The 13,243-nt window shown below is 50.1% G+C and overlaps 1 protein-coding gene across 2 annotated transcripts in view; it reads left to right on the top strand.

The window, feature by feature from the left end:
* Nucleotides 1–13,243, top strand: part of PLS3 (plastin 3) — a 440,804-nt gene that overhangs the window by 402,628 nt on the left and 24,933 nt on the right. The gene's annotated exons all lie outside the window — the stretch shown is intronic.

A 13,243-nucleotide genomic window follows, 5' to 3' on the forward strand; every position in this document is an offset into this window, starting at 1 on the left:
TCATAAAATAGGCCCTTAAAATTCAGCAGACTTGCAACAGTGCTGAGATAAGCTATTTAATTTAGAGTTTGGTAGAGCATGTGAACTACCCTAAATTGTGGTTCACGAGCTCTGTAAAATTATGGATTCCCCAATACTATTTAGAGGTGGGGAAAACGGTATTGCAACTTTTGAGCGTCAGTTCGCTCTGCCCTCAGAAATATTTGATCTCACAGCCAGTTTAACAATTTAGGATGCAGTGACTATCCCTGGTTTTCCATGTGGTGGACTGCCATGCGCAGCATGGCGTTCTGAGGAAGAGAAATATCTCGATGTTCCTACGTGTCAGTGACACTGATTCCTGTTTTTTGGTCTTCATAAAAAAACTCCGACTTTAAGTGTTTGTTCTTAAAATAAAAAGGTTTACTGAGTGGGAGCTATAAACATGGTGCCTGGTCGACAAACCCATCAGCCTTGAGAGGAAAGGATGCAGCGGATGTTGCTCTGAAAATCTAGAGATTCCCATCAAATAGGCTGGTACCTGTAAATGTAACAGTGGAGGTCATAGACTTCGCTGGCCTGTCGGGCCAATAAGCTGACCCTCCCTCCCCCTTAGACCCCCCCCCCCAATGAGGGCTTAAGGTACTGTGTTTCTTACGTTTGTTTTGTACAAATCATTGTGTACATCCTTCCTCTCAGTAATGTAGGACCAAGCACTGTTACAAAACTTCTATGAGGATTTTAAGCTTTTTGGCTCAGAAGTCTTCTAGTATTATGGCTTAGCACTCTCCTATTGTCCCTTCTGCCCCTAAGTTGTGGAATCATATATTCTTCTCAAAACAGTTAAAGAATGTTGTACGTTTAGTACTGTGTATGTATGAGGGTGTGTATGTGGTTGCGCACTCTCCTCTGAATTTTTCCATAGTTCATGGTATACTGGATCCCGCCTCTTCTCTGCTAATGAGAATAACAAACTGATGGACAGAACACTTGAATTAATCTCAATCTAATTAATTTCTGTGGGCCACAGACTTTGCCCCACCTCAGAAGTTACTGTCCTTCTGGAATTGCTAGCCACATCCCCTGCGTCCAGGAGGCTCTGTGAAGCCAAACACGTCTAGAGTGGCTTGTGTTCTCAGTCAGAGGGTCTTTGTCCTAATCGTGTTGGGCAGACTGTTCCCGTTGGAGCAGAACCTAGATAGATTTGCATATTGGTGTTCCCCTTCTCTAAGATTAAAGAGGAGAAGTTACAAATGATGGTATGAAATGTGCTTAGAATGGTTTTAGATTATTCTAACCATTTTCTTGTATCCATTTTATGATCCTTTGCAACCCATGTAGACACTACTGCAACCTATGGGCTGTGCTTTGTTTTGAATCCATCTATGTGACCTCCCTGGAGGAAGAATCACCAGTGCATTTCCATGCTTCTTGTCATGCAATTGAGACAAGGCCTCTGCTAAACTGTATTGTGTGCATGCAGAGCACAGGAGACCCCATATCACTGTAGGTGTTTGACTTTATTGATACTAATGAGAGGAATCCAGCATAGAGGCTCAGAAACCCGCACTGTACCAGGCATTTCTGTAGTAGGGGATCTCTGTGTATAGTCATAATCCAGTGAGTAGTCCCACCCATGTTCGTGGATCCCGGAGCAATCAAAAATAATCTCTTAAGCTGTCTTCATTGCAGTCCTGCATAGACACTTAAGAGAAAATTCAAGACAGTAATGCAGCCTGCACCTACAAGTCTACACTGTCCAGTACTTCAACTAGAAATGCCAAGGATATTACACCAATAACGCATTCAACACAATCTGGCAAGTTTCACCCACAGAGAAACTCTCCTCCCTTCACCAAATCCTTGGGATGATAGAGAGGAATGGATGGACAGACAAGCCTCCATAGGCTGCCATTATGTGTCTGGAAAAGGGATACCTTGCCTTTAAGGAACTTTCCAGAGACCCTTGGTATCCCAGCATGCACATCCCACTCCTTTTACTTTCAGTTCTTTTTTCCGGCTCCTGCTAGCAGGACCCTGGAGCATTGAGCTCTCCCTGTCTGGGTGTTTTGTGTACTTTTTGGCACTTTTAAAGTGTTAGTGTGTTCACTCTACGTATATTTGCTTCTTCTTCACTTTGCTGGAGTTTTCTGGTAATTTTGGCTGCTCGTTTATCAAATATGCCTGCCTTATTTGATAAATGTCCTGAGTGTGCCAGTAAGAAGGCAAAATCAGATCCACACAGGGTGTGTATCCTGTGTGTCCCTTCTTCTCATGTCCCTGAGGCTTGTGAGATCTGCTTGCAGTTCCCCAAGAGGACCCTGAAGGTCAGGGAGAAGACCAGGCTCCAAGGATTGGAGCAAAGAAGACAGCAAGGTCAAGGTGGGTCTGGGCAGGAAGGGGCTCCTTCCTCTGCCCGTGCGTCGCCTCTGGGGGGCTCCCCAGTAAGGAGAAGGCCAGAAAACGCCACCGGTCTCCGTCGGCATCGATAGCCTCGGCGTCGAGAGGAATGACCACAGTCTGCTCCCCGTCTCCCCAGGGCTCTGGGTCAAAGCGACGTTGACGTTGGACGTCGAGGGGATTGACGTCGAGGCCTCCGACAAGGTCGACGTCAAGGACTGCTTCGTCGTGGAGCCATCGTCGACGTCGAGGGGGATCCAGAAGGCGTCGGCGCTCGCCGTCGAGGCGACACCGCCGTTCGCCGTCGAGACGGAGAACATCGACGTCGAGAGGATCATCGTCGTCGAGAAGACTATCTTCGACGTCGAGACGACGAACCTCGTCGACGTAGAGACGACTTACATCGTCTACGTCGAGAAGACGTTCGGGGACGTCGAAAAGACGCTCGGCGACGGCGAAAAGACACTCGCGACTTCGAGAAGGAGATCATCGTCAAGGAGGAGATCATAGTCGTCCAGGAGGCGTTCTAAGGCCAGGACGGAGATAGATCTAGGAGTCGCCATCGCTCTTCTATGAGGTCCAGACGGCGCCACAGGAGGGACCAGTCAAGATCCCGCCACACGGATTCGTCCAGTGCCTGGGACTAGTCACCTACCCTGACGGATTCCCCTCGGATGAGGGTGTCTCCAATAGACGACATTGTCTCCTTACAGGAGGTGTTGCTGAGAGGGGTAGCTAAGCTGGGCATCACGCTCAAGGTGCCCGCGCCATTGCCTTCCGTCATTTTCGAGACTCTGCACAAGAAACAGTTATCTCGCCCTTTGTTGCCGTTGGTGCCAGAGCTAGTGGAACCTGCCATGGAGCTATTCCTCACCCCGGCGGCTACGAAATCGGCGCCTTCCAGGCTGCAGAAGAAATATAGTGCCCCTGACTCGGACCCAGTGTTTCTTCGTTTGGATCCTGCACCGGACTCGGTGATTGTGACGGCAGCGAGGAAACAGCACGCCACCACCCCGTGATCTGCAGTGCCTCCTGACAAGGAGAGCTGCTGGATGGATTCTGCAGGCAGGAATGTCCACGGGACGGCCTCCACTTCAATGAAGGCCGCGAGTGCCTCCGCGCTGTTGGGACGCTACGATCGGTCTCTATGGGAGTCCCTACCACGGTTCGTGGAACTCCTCGCTCGGGATAACGGAGGATTTCCAGGAGATCCTTAATGAAGGACTGATGGCCTCATACCAGGTGATAAGCTCGGCTGCGGATTCCTCCCTCTTGGCAGCCCACGAGTACTGCCATGGGGTCAACCTGAGACGCCACGCCTGGCTCAGTCTTATATCCTTGAAGCCCGAGGTGCAGCAGAGGGTTGCCAACCTACCCTTTTCTGGCGAGACCCTCTTCGGTAAACATGCGGACGAAGAGATGGCCCGCATGAAGGCCGAGGCGGAAACCCTGACGGCGGTCGGGTTGGAGAAGCCGAAGGAACAGAAAAAGACCTTCCGCTTGTTCCAGAGAAGGTACGGGGGATGCAAGACTAAGGGCAAGGTCGACAGGCTGGACAGCAGCAGCAGCAGCAGTTCCAGCGGCGACCGTTCCAAAAGCGCCTGAGGGGCCGAGGTGGTCAGCAGTCTTCATCCGCGACCAAAGGCCCTGCTGGGTCTAGGCCCTGAGGTGCTTCTTCCCCTTAATCCGTTACCCGCTCCGGTGGGGGGAAGCATCCAACATTACCTGGCAGAGTGGAAAACATTACTCAAGACAAGTGGGTGCTGAATATTGTTTGCAATGGATACAGTCTTCGGTTCACCAGTCCGCCTCCAGCAATTCCACCGGTTGTTCCAGCTGCGTGACCTCCAGGCGGAGTCCGATACCCTGTTAAGAAAAAGGGTGATAGAAGACGTCCCTCTGTCTCAAAGGGGAAAGGGTCTTTACTCACGCTTCTTCCTAGTACCGAAGAAGGACAAAAACGAGTTCAGGCCCATTCTGGATTTGCGACAAGCAAACAAGTGAATTCGCAGGGAAAAGTTTTGAATGCTGTCTTTGCACCAGATTTATCCTCCGCTGCAAAGGGGAGACTGGCTTTGCGCGATAGACCTGCAAGATGCGTACTTCCATGTGCCCATTGCACGGAAACACCGGAAGTTCCTGCGCTTCCTCGTCGGCACCAATCACTATCAGTACACCATACTACCGTTTGGACTTAAGTCTGCACCCAGGACTTTTTCAAAATGCATGGCTGTGATAGCAGCGCACCTGCGAAAGAACAAGGTGTTTGTCTACCCTTACCTGGACAACTGGTTGATAAAGGCCTCCACCTTCCAGGAAGCACAATTGCACTTCAACAGGATGGCCGTCCTGCTGAATCAGCTGGGGTTGCACATAAACATGTCTAAGTCTGTTCCGATTCCGGTCCAGTGCCTGCAGTACTTGGGAGCCTCCATCAATACGCTGTCAGCAAGCGTGTCTCCGTCGGATGAGAGGCGCTTATCGCTCCTTCGGAAGGCTCAGGCTCTCATAGCTGCTCCATCTACAACAGTGAGGACGGTGTCTTTTCTACTGGGGTCGATGGCCTCTTGTATCTTCCTCACTCCACATGCGCGCCTACACATGAGGCCACTGCAGGAATGTTTGGAGGATCAGTGGGACCAGAGAAAAGGGGGCTGGGACGACAGGATCCAGTTGTCCCTTCACGCCCAACAGTCCCTGAGATGGTGGTGCTCGGCGGAGAATCTCCTCAGAAGGGTTCCTTTCCACAAGGATATCCCGACTCAGACTATCGTGACGGATGCGTCACTCCTGGGCTGGGGAGCACATTTAAACCATCTACAGATCCAAGGGACGTGGTCTCCGGCGGAGTCCACGTATCACATCAATTTCTTGGAACTCAGAGCTGTTCACTTGGCACTGAAGGCCTTTCTTCCGTCCTTCCAGACCAACTCCTTGCTTGTACAGACGGACAATATGACCATGATGTATTACCTCAACAAGCAGGGGGGCTCAAGATCGTGCACACTGTCACAGGAGGCGCAGGCGATCTGGCACTGGCTGCTAGCCAGAGGACTGACGATATCGGCTACTCATCTGCCTGGTGTGCAGAATGTTCAGGCAGACGCCCTCAGCAGGTTGCTTCAAGAAAACCACGAGTGGGTCATAAACGACGACATCTTCGCCATGTGGGGCACTCCAGACGTAGATCTGTTCGCCACTGCTGAAAACGGCAAATTCCGCGACTTCGCCTCGAGGTATTACCAACCGGGGACTCTGGGGAACGCGTTATGGATCAGCTGGTCGAACAGCTTTCTGTACGCTTTTCCACCCATTCCCCTGATTCCGGCGGTGCTCATCAAGCTGGCCCAGTCCCGGGCGCGTCTAATCCTCATTGCTCCGGAATGGTCCAGGCAGTGGTGGTTCACGGACCTGCTTCACCGGTCGATCCTGCCTCATCGGTGGCTGCCGTGTCAGCCGGTCCTTCTCACGAAGTTCGGGGGGGGCAAATGGTGCACCCCAACCTCTCATCGTTGAGTTTGGCGGCATGGCTCCTGAGATAGTGCAATATGGTCACTTAAATCTTCCTGAGGATTGCATGGACATATTGAAGGAGGCCAAGAGGCCATCTACGAGGACCTCTTATGCTTACAAATGGAAGAGATTCTGCATCTGGTTTATGTCTAAGAACTATGATCCTATGACCTGCAAGGAGGATGTCATCCTTCCATACCTTTTGCATCTAGCTTAATCTGGCCTTAATTTCCATTCCATTAAGGTTCATCTGGCTGCATTGACTGCTTACAGGAAATGCCCTTCGCAGATGTCCTTCTTCCAGATTCCTGTGATTAAGGATTTTTTGGAAGGGTTGAAGAAGGTGTTCCCTCCTGTTCGGCTTCCTTCGCGAGAACTGAATGTGGTGCTGTCCAGGCTGATGAAGGAGCCTTTTGAGCCTATTCACAAGGCTTCACTGCAGCACCTGTCTTGGAAGGCGGCGTTCCTCGTGGCCATTACATCGGCCCGCAGAGTGAGTGATATTCAGGCATTGTGTTGCCAGGAACCTTATACTGTGTTTCATGCTGCTAAGGTTGTTATGCGTACTCACCCTAAGTTCCTTCCCAATCAATCAATCGGGGAATTTATAAAGCGCACTGCTAACCTGCTAGGGTCTCAAGGCGCTGGGGGGTGGTGGGGAGCTGCAGCTAGTGGTCGAAGAGCCAGGTCTTGAGCAGTCTTCTGAATGCCGGGAGGTCTGCGGTCTGTCGTAGGAGGAGGGGGAGGGCGTTCCAGGTCTTGGCAGCGCGGTGGGAGAAGGATCTGCACCCGGAAGTGGTTCTGTGGATGCGCGGGACGGCGGCCAGGGATAGGTCGGCGGAGCGGAGTTTCCTGTTGGGTTCGTAGAAGGAGAGTCTGTCGTTGAGGTAGGCTGGGCCGGTGTTGTAGCGTGCCTTGTGTGCGTGGATCATGAGTTTGAATGTGATTATTTTGTCGACAGGGAGCCAGTGCAGGGCTCTCAGGTGCGGGGTGATGTGGTCTCAGAGTGGGACGTTGAGGATCAGGCATGCGGAGGCGTTCTGGATTCTTTGGAGTCTGTTGATAAGTTTGGACGGGGCTCCGGCGTAGAGGGCGTTTCCGTAGTCGAGTCAGCTGCTGACGAGCTGCTCCCAAGGTGATTTCTGATTTTCAAGTTAATCAGACTATAACTTTACCAACATTTTTCCAGAATCCTTCCACTCCAGAATAACGGTCTCTTCATTCCCTGGATGTCAGGAGGGTATTGAAATTCGATCTGGATAAGACCAAGGATATTCGTAGATCCGACCAATTGTCAACTATGGGTCGGTTAGGACTGGGGTGGCTACTTCAAAGCAGTCCATCTCTAGGTGGATTGTGTCATGTATCCAGCTCTGTTATCAGAAAGCGAATAAGACCTTAGGGGGTAAGCCTAAGGCTCATTCTACCAGGGCAAAGCAGCTACAATAGCTTTGCTTCGAAATGTTCCCATTGCAGAGATCTGCAGGGCGGCCACTTGAATGTCGGTCCACACCTTTGCTAAGCATTACTGTCTGGATTCTGATGCCAGAGCAGATGCTCAGGTTGGGCAGGCTTCGATGCGAAATCTGTGGTGTTGTCTGCTTTTCTCCACCGCCTGGTTGTTTTTTGGATGGGCTTGCCATTCTATTCACTAGATTATGACTATACACAGAGATCCCCTACTACAGAAGTAGTAGTTTCTTACCTGTAACTCCAGTTCTGTAGTAGGGGTATCTCTGCTATAGTCATAAGCGCCCGCCCTCCTCCCCGGTGGAGAAAATGGTACTGTGATGTTGTTAAAACTAAGGTCAATGGACAATCAATATCTGCCCGGCGGTATCGCCTCTTTAACCCACAAAATATTAATCAATGAAGAGGCAGGCGCTGGAGACTGGAAGGCAGGAAACAAGGTTTATTCTCTCCGGAGGAGAACACATCAGTTCAGACAGCCAGTATCGTCACGAGGTGCTCTAACCGCATCTCTGAGGCCTGGCCTCTTATACACAGTTAAATGAATTTTATTGCGGGTAACACAGTCTTGTAATGCTTTGAAGTATGAAAGGACATCCTCTGAATCTCCCCTACAGGCCCGTTCCCACACACATTTACAGTTGAAGTCCCCACCCCGGTCACAACAGGTGATGATTATCGCGCAGCTGGACATTCCGCCGATTCACGGAATGTGGGGGTTTGATCGGATCTCATAGGGTGGGGGCTTTGATCAACTCGGGGGTCCTTTGATGAGGGAAGCTTTCTACTGTACGGGGAGGGGCAAAAAACAGTATCGGCAGAGCTAGGTGTCGGCCTGGGAAAGAGGAAGACAGACGGGCACACAGGAAAGGGGGTTTGTATCAAAGGGCCTGGGACCATGAAAGGAATGAGGGAAGGTGTCGCGCTGGGAACAGGATGGGGTTCTGAGGCAGAGCTGCGTTGAAGGGGGGTTTATGACCCAAGGCATGCGAGTGTGGGGGTTGTCAGCGTGCGGGCTTTGCGAGGGCGAAGGGCTATGCTGGGGGCCAGTGGCGTGCAGAGGGTGGTTCTGATCGAGGCACCTAAAATGGCGGGTGCACACGAAAAAAAGTGTGGCATCCGGGGAAAAAGGCAAGATGGCGCAGATAATGTTTACCAAACCGTACTAATTTTCCACAGTCCTCCCTTTAACATACCCAAGACATCTTGCTGGCCTATTTCCTATCCATGTCTACTGTGGCGGTCATAAGTAAAGAAATGGGTGAAGAAGCTATAAACATTACATTTAAAATATTTCGTCTTAGGAGGCGGGTCTATCGATAAACTCGTTTGCAGGAAGGTCATAGTAATGCAATATCGGACAAAACGATTCTGTAGTGTGATCATTGAGTACATTTCATAGATACTTGTAGTCATTCGGAATGTGAACTGATAGGTTATTACATATGCAAGTTCTGTTAATTTTTAGTTGGAGCATGATCAATACAATGGTGGCTGGGAGAGAAATGAGACGTAGTAAAAACAATAATCAGAGGCGCCATTGTTCGAAGGGGAGGTCCTATTGTCATGGACCGTTATTAGTGAGTTCTCAGCATTCTTTGTCGTCTTCTGTTGGCACGGTGGAGCGATGAGTCCAGCTCTCTTCTGAGCTCCGCGTTGCAGGGCATGACCTTTTCCTCGCTTTCCTGGTCACAAAGGTCCTTTTCGCCCTGTGTCCTTTGGAGTCGATTGTCAAAAAGTTCAGGTGGAAGAAGAGTGTGTGTAAGTAGTCCATAGGGTAGGTCGGAGAAAAAGGGGGGATGGAGCAGGGCCAAATCGGGAACAGACCAGGGGGGCGGAAAATTTCAGGTAGGCGGGCTCATGACCGAATTCAGAGAGCGGGGACTTTTCGGCACACGTTGAACATTGAGCAGGGGCATCAGGTCAGCCCTTTCCTCTCATTTTGTCGGAAACAGTGCCTCGTCCTGCAACTCCTTTCTGTCGCGGTCTCGCCTTGGCCAATGTCGCAGATGTTCCACGATCTGTAGTCAGGCCACGTGCTCCCACATCCGGTCTCTCTTTCCTCCGACAGCGGTACCCTTAAATGAGTTTGAAAAGACAGTCTTTAGAGAATTGGCAGAAGAAGGTAATCACATAAGTCTATTTCTCTCCCAGCTCCAAGCAAATAAGAAACATCCGTTACATTGGGGTTCACAACCATCATATAAATAATTGATGATGGGCTTGTTGGATTTCCTATAACTTTCCTTCGTAACTATTTCTTTGGTGCTTGTTGGCGTTACATTCATTGTCGTGGTACGAAATCTGGTACCTATTCATCGCATTTTGTGTATTACAGTTACGTCAGTTCTTCTGACTGAGACCCACCTTCCTAGTACGAACCTTACAAAGCTATACCGTTCTCCAGGGCTTTATATTTTTCGAAAAAGTGCAACGTGCGATCACCATGGTCTGATGGGTATCTTTCTGAGGGACGAACGTAGGCTAAACAATTTTCCATTCTATAAATGCATCCTACCTTTCAGCTAAACATTTTACTTTCAACAGGGTTAATTGCAACGATTTCTTCATTTCGGCCTAATCTTTAACTTCGCAAACATCAGTCTAGTTCCTACATAGCCTCTTACAACCTTATTACTTTATTAAAAACCGGGGTCTTATGGAAACAACTAGGGACATAGCAAACTGTGGTTAGGGACTATCGTCTTGCTTTGTGTCATAAGGGTGTTATTTAGCAGAAGGCCACAGTTCAGTTGGTAAGCGTTCAGTGACATTTCTCGAATTCTAAAACTCCGTAGCTTGCTCACCAACAGATCATTTCTAGGAACAACGGCTGGCCCGTGTTAGTTGTAAGTCGCCTCTTATTTCTTACAACAGGGGGTGAGGGACATTTTTAAAACTCTCGTCCGGGGCAGCTGATACAAAACTGAGGGGGTTCTGGGAAGACGGGGATGTTTCGATCACTTTTTACTGTTCGGGGATTGCGACAATTCGGGATGGGGAAGGTCGCATTATCCTGAGGCAATTTTTTTTTAGAAGCCACTGACATGTAGTTCCCTTATTATGGGCCAGATTAGGGAACCTTAGTCGTCTTACCTGTCCTTTCCCGTTTGGCCAATTCTAGGTTTCATCAATATTTAGCAGGAAGGAGAGGTAGTGACACGGCATCAGGGTGATTATATTTAAGACAAATTTTGTGCAAATACTTGCGGTATTTGGAGCCAATTGGGGAGTGCACTAGGGGTGGTGGTTTGCCAATTTTGGTGCTAGTCGTTCGGAAGAGTGAGAGTGTGGAGGGGGGGAGAGAGAGAGAGAGAGAGAGAGAGAGAGAGAGAGATGTGCAACAATAGGCTAAATAGTACACGTGCGACATGGGGAGTGGCCGTGTATTAAGATAGGCTATTCAGCGCACTACACAACATAAGACATTACGGGTCCGTGTTAGAATTTCGAAAGCATGCAGTTTGGGACGGACGAGCATTAGGCAGGGTAGAGGGGGCATGCATTGAGTAAAAGACACCATTGTATCGCACTTCTCGCACTCTCGGTCCGCCGACCAGTCAAGTCAGCGCCTCAGTCGCACAAAAATATGTTCTCATAGTTTCAGGCATACGTGACACGTGTCCATTCGCACAGCACGGATTAGGGGTGACCGTGTTTTATCATATTATACAACTTATTAGCTCTTTCGTTACAAGAGCAGTTGGTGGGTGTGCTTAGGTGCCACCTTGCAGCGTTGGTCCGCTTCATGTATCCGACATGGCGAGGCTTCAGATTTTCACCATACCTTGGTCGTAATTTCTGGTGTAACCTGTAGAGGGAGGAAAAGAGGGGAAGGGAGGGTGACAACATTCGGGCATATCAAATGCATGGGTATGAAAGTTCTTTACTTACCTCATACTCGTCTTGTCTCCTCGGGATAGAATCCCTGGGGTTTTGGTTTCTGAAGCCAGGGGGGGGGGGGAAATGGGGCAGTGTGTCCTTATAGGTCGCGTGTAGGGAAACGTTAAAAATCAGGGGCTCTTAGTGCGGGGTATCTAGTTGGTAGATGTATCTAGCTATCGGGGCCCTTAAATCTTTTCCAATGCTGTGATGGTCTAAGGCATACCAGCTCTTCGGCCAACTCTGTTCCCTAGTACCTTTGAGTGTCGTACCTTCATAACGTTCTATCATTTACACCGCTTCACTTTACCCGTCCTCAGAAGTCGAGGTCCTTCTCCATGCGTTAGTTCCAGAGCCAGTCGCATACTTGGAGGCAGAGTATCGTGTCTTAGATTCGATCCTCCCTCTGGAGCTGAGCAACCATCTTCTAATAACCTTAAAAAAAGAACAAAGCAGGGTGCACAAAAAAACTCTCCCGCTGACCCCACATTTTTCAAAAGAAAAAAAGCATGCAATACCCATTTCATAGTTCAGAAAACCTTTATTTGCACAATCGTTCAGCATGTAGATATGACAGTGCAATCGTATTTGGCCGGGCACGGCAATGGCTAAAGTGCGTACAGTAGGGGGGTTATTTTGCAGTATTGGGAATATTAAAAATATTAAAAAGGCTTATTCATTCATTTGCAGGGAACTAAAATGTCTATCGATAGTTGAGGGATCAAGGGGCATTCATTTCATAGTTGGCAGTACAGTTGGACTAGTTGCAATCAAATTTCCTATATGTATACCGTGGGTGTGTGTCGTAAGCGAGGTTATGTATCGGCTACAATAAACATCATAATAAATTGTACATTTGAAAAAAACATTTTTCACGGGACCCTTTTACATGTTCGTCGAGTGAACCCTCCCTCTTTTTCGTCAAGTGTACAAAGGATCATATACATATTTCAGAACATCGAGTCTTTTTAGCTAAAAAAAACACCACGAGGCGTTCGCAAGTTCTCATTGATCCCGGCGCCATTTTGGGCGGGGCCGGGCTAGTCCGGAAGTAGCATCAGAGACAAAATGTTTCCCATAACCGGCGGTTGGACCAGAGTCCTCTTCGGCAGTTCAAACACTCGTGCTAACAGAAGGGGTGGCTATGTCTTGGTTATTTTCGTTAGCGACCAAGGCAGTCGTTCCTCGCCGGGAGCCGGCAGGGGCCGAGGGCTCCTGGGACTTTTGTAGAATCTTCAAGGCTGTGGGGATGCTGTCGGAGGTGGGGGCTCGTGCCCCGGTGGACAAGCGTCCGAGTTACATTGCTGGTCAAAGTTACTCTAGCGGCCTAGACCCGCCTTCAAGGGGGCCCAGACGCCATTTTGAGGCCCTGCAGCAGCCGCCCTTCGTCGAGTCTGCAAGAGTGGAGGAGACTTTTTGGAGTGAAAGAAAAGGAACTCTGTGTCGTAGGAGCAGGACATTCGGCTAGGGTGCAGCTGTGGCGCCCCCACCTGGGGGGGCGAGGGAGACTCGTTTGCGCCGTCTCCCTCTCCCGGTGCACCCCACGCTGCTCTCTTTCATGGGCATGCATGATGGCCACTCCACATCCCGTGTTCCTCAAGTCCCATGTCCAGTGCTGCGGAAGTATGGCCACCTGCGGTGCATATTCGGTGCTGTGCAAGTATGGGCACCGTTGCATGTTCGGTGCTGCGCAAGTATGGGCGCCGCCGTTGTGTGTTCGGTGCTGCGCAAGTATGGGCACCGTTGCATGTTCGGTGCTGCGCAAGTATTGGCGGCGCCCGGCTGGAGGATTTCGGTGCCGGGCCGGGGGCTGGGAAGCCTCCTACCCGTGGAGGTGGGAGAGGCTCGTCCGCGTCGCCTCTCCCTCCCAGCCCAACCTGGACAAATTTCTGCAGAGGTATTTGTGATGGCCGGACTGGGGCTGGGAAGCCTCCTATCCGTGGAGGTGGGAGAGGCTCGTCCGCGTCGCCTCTCCCTCCCAGCCCGACCTGGACTAATT

Source organism: Lissotriton helveticus, chromosome 4_1 (assembly GCF_964261635.1).
Source record: "Lissotriton helveticus chromosome 4_1, aLisHel1.1, whole genome shotgun sequence".
Taxonomy (NCBI): Eukaryota; Metazoa; Chordata; class Amphibia; order Caudata; family Salamandridae; genus Lissotriton; species Lissotriton helveticus.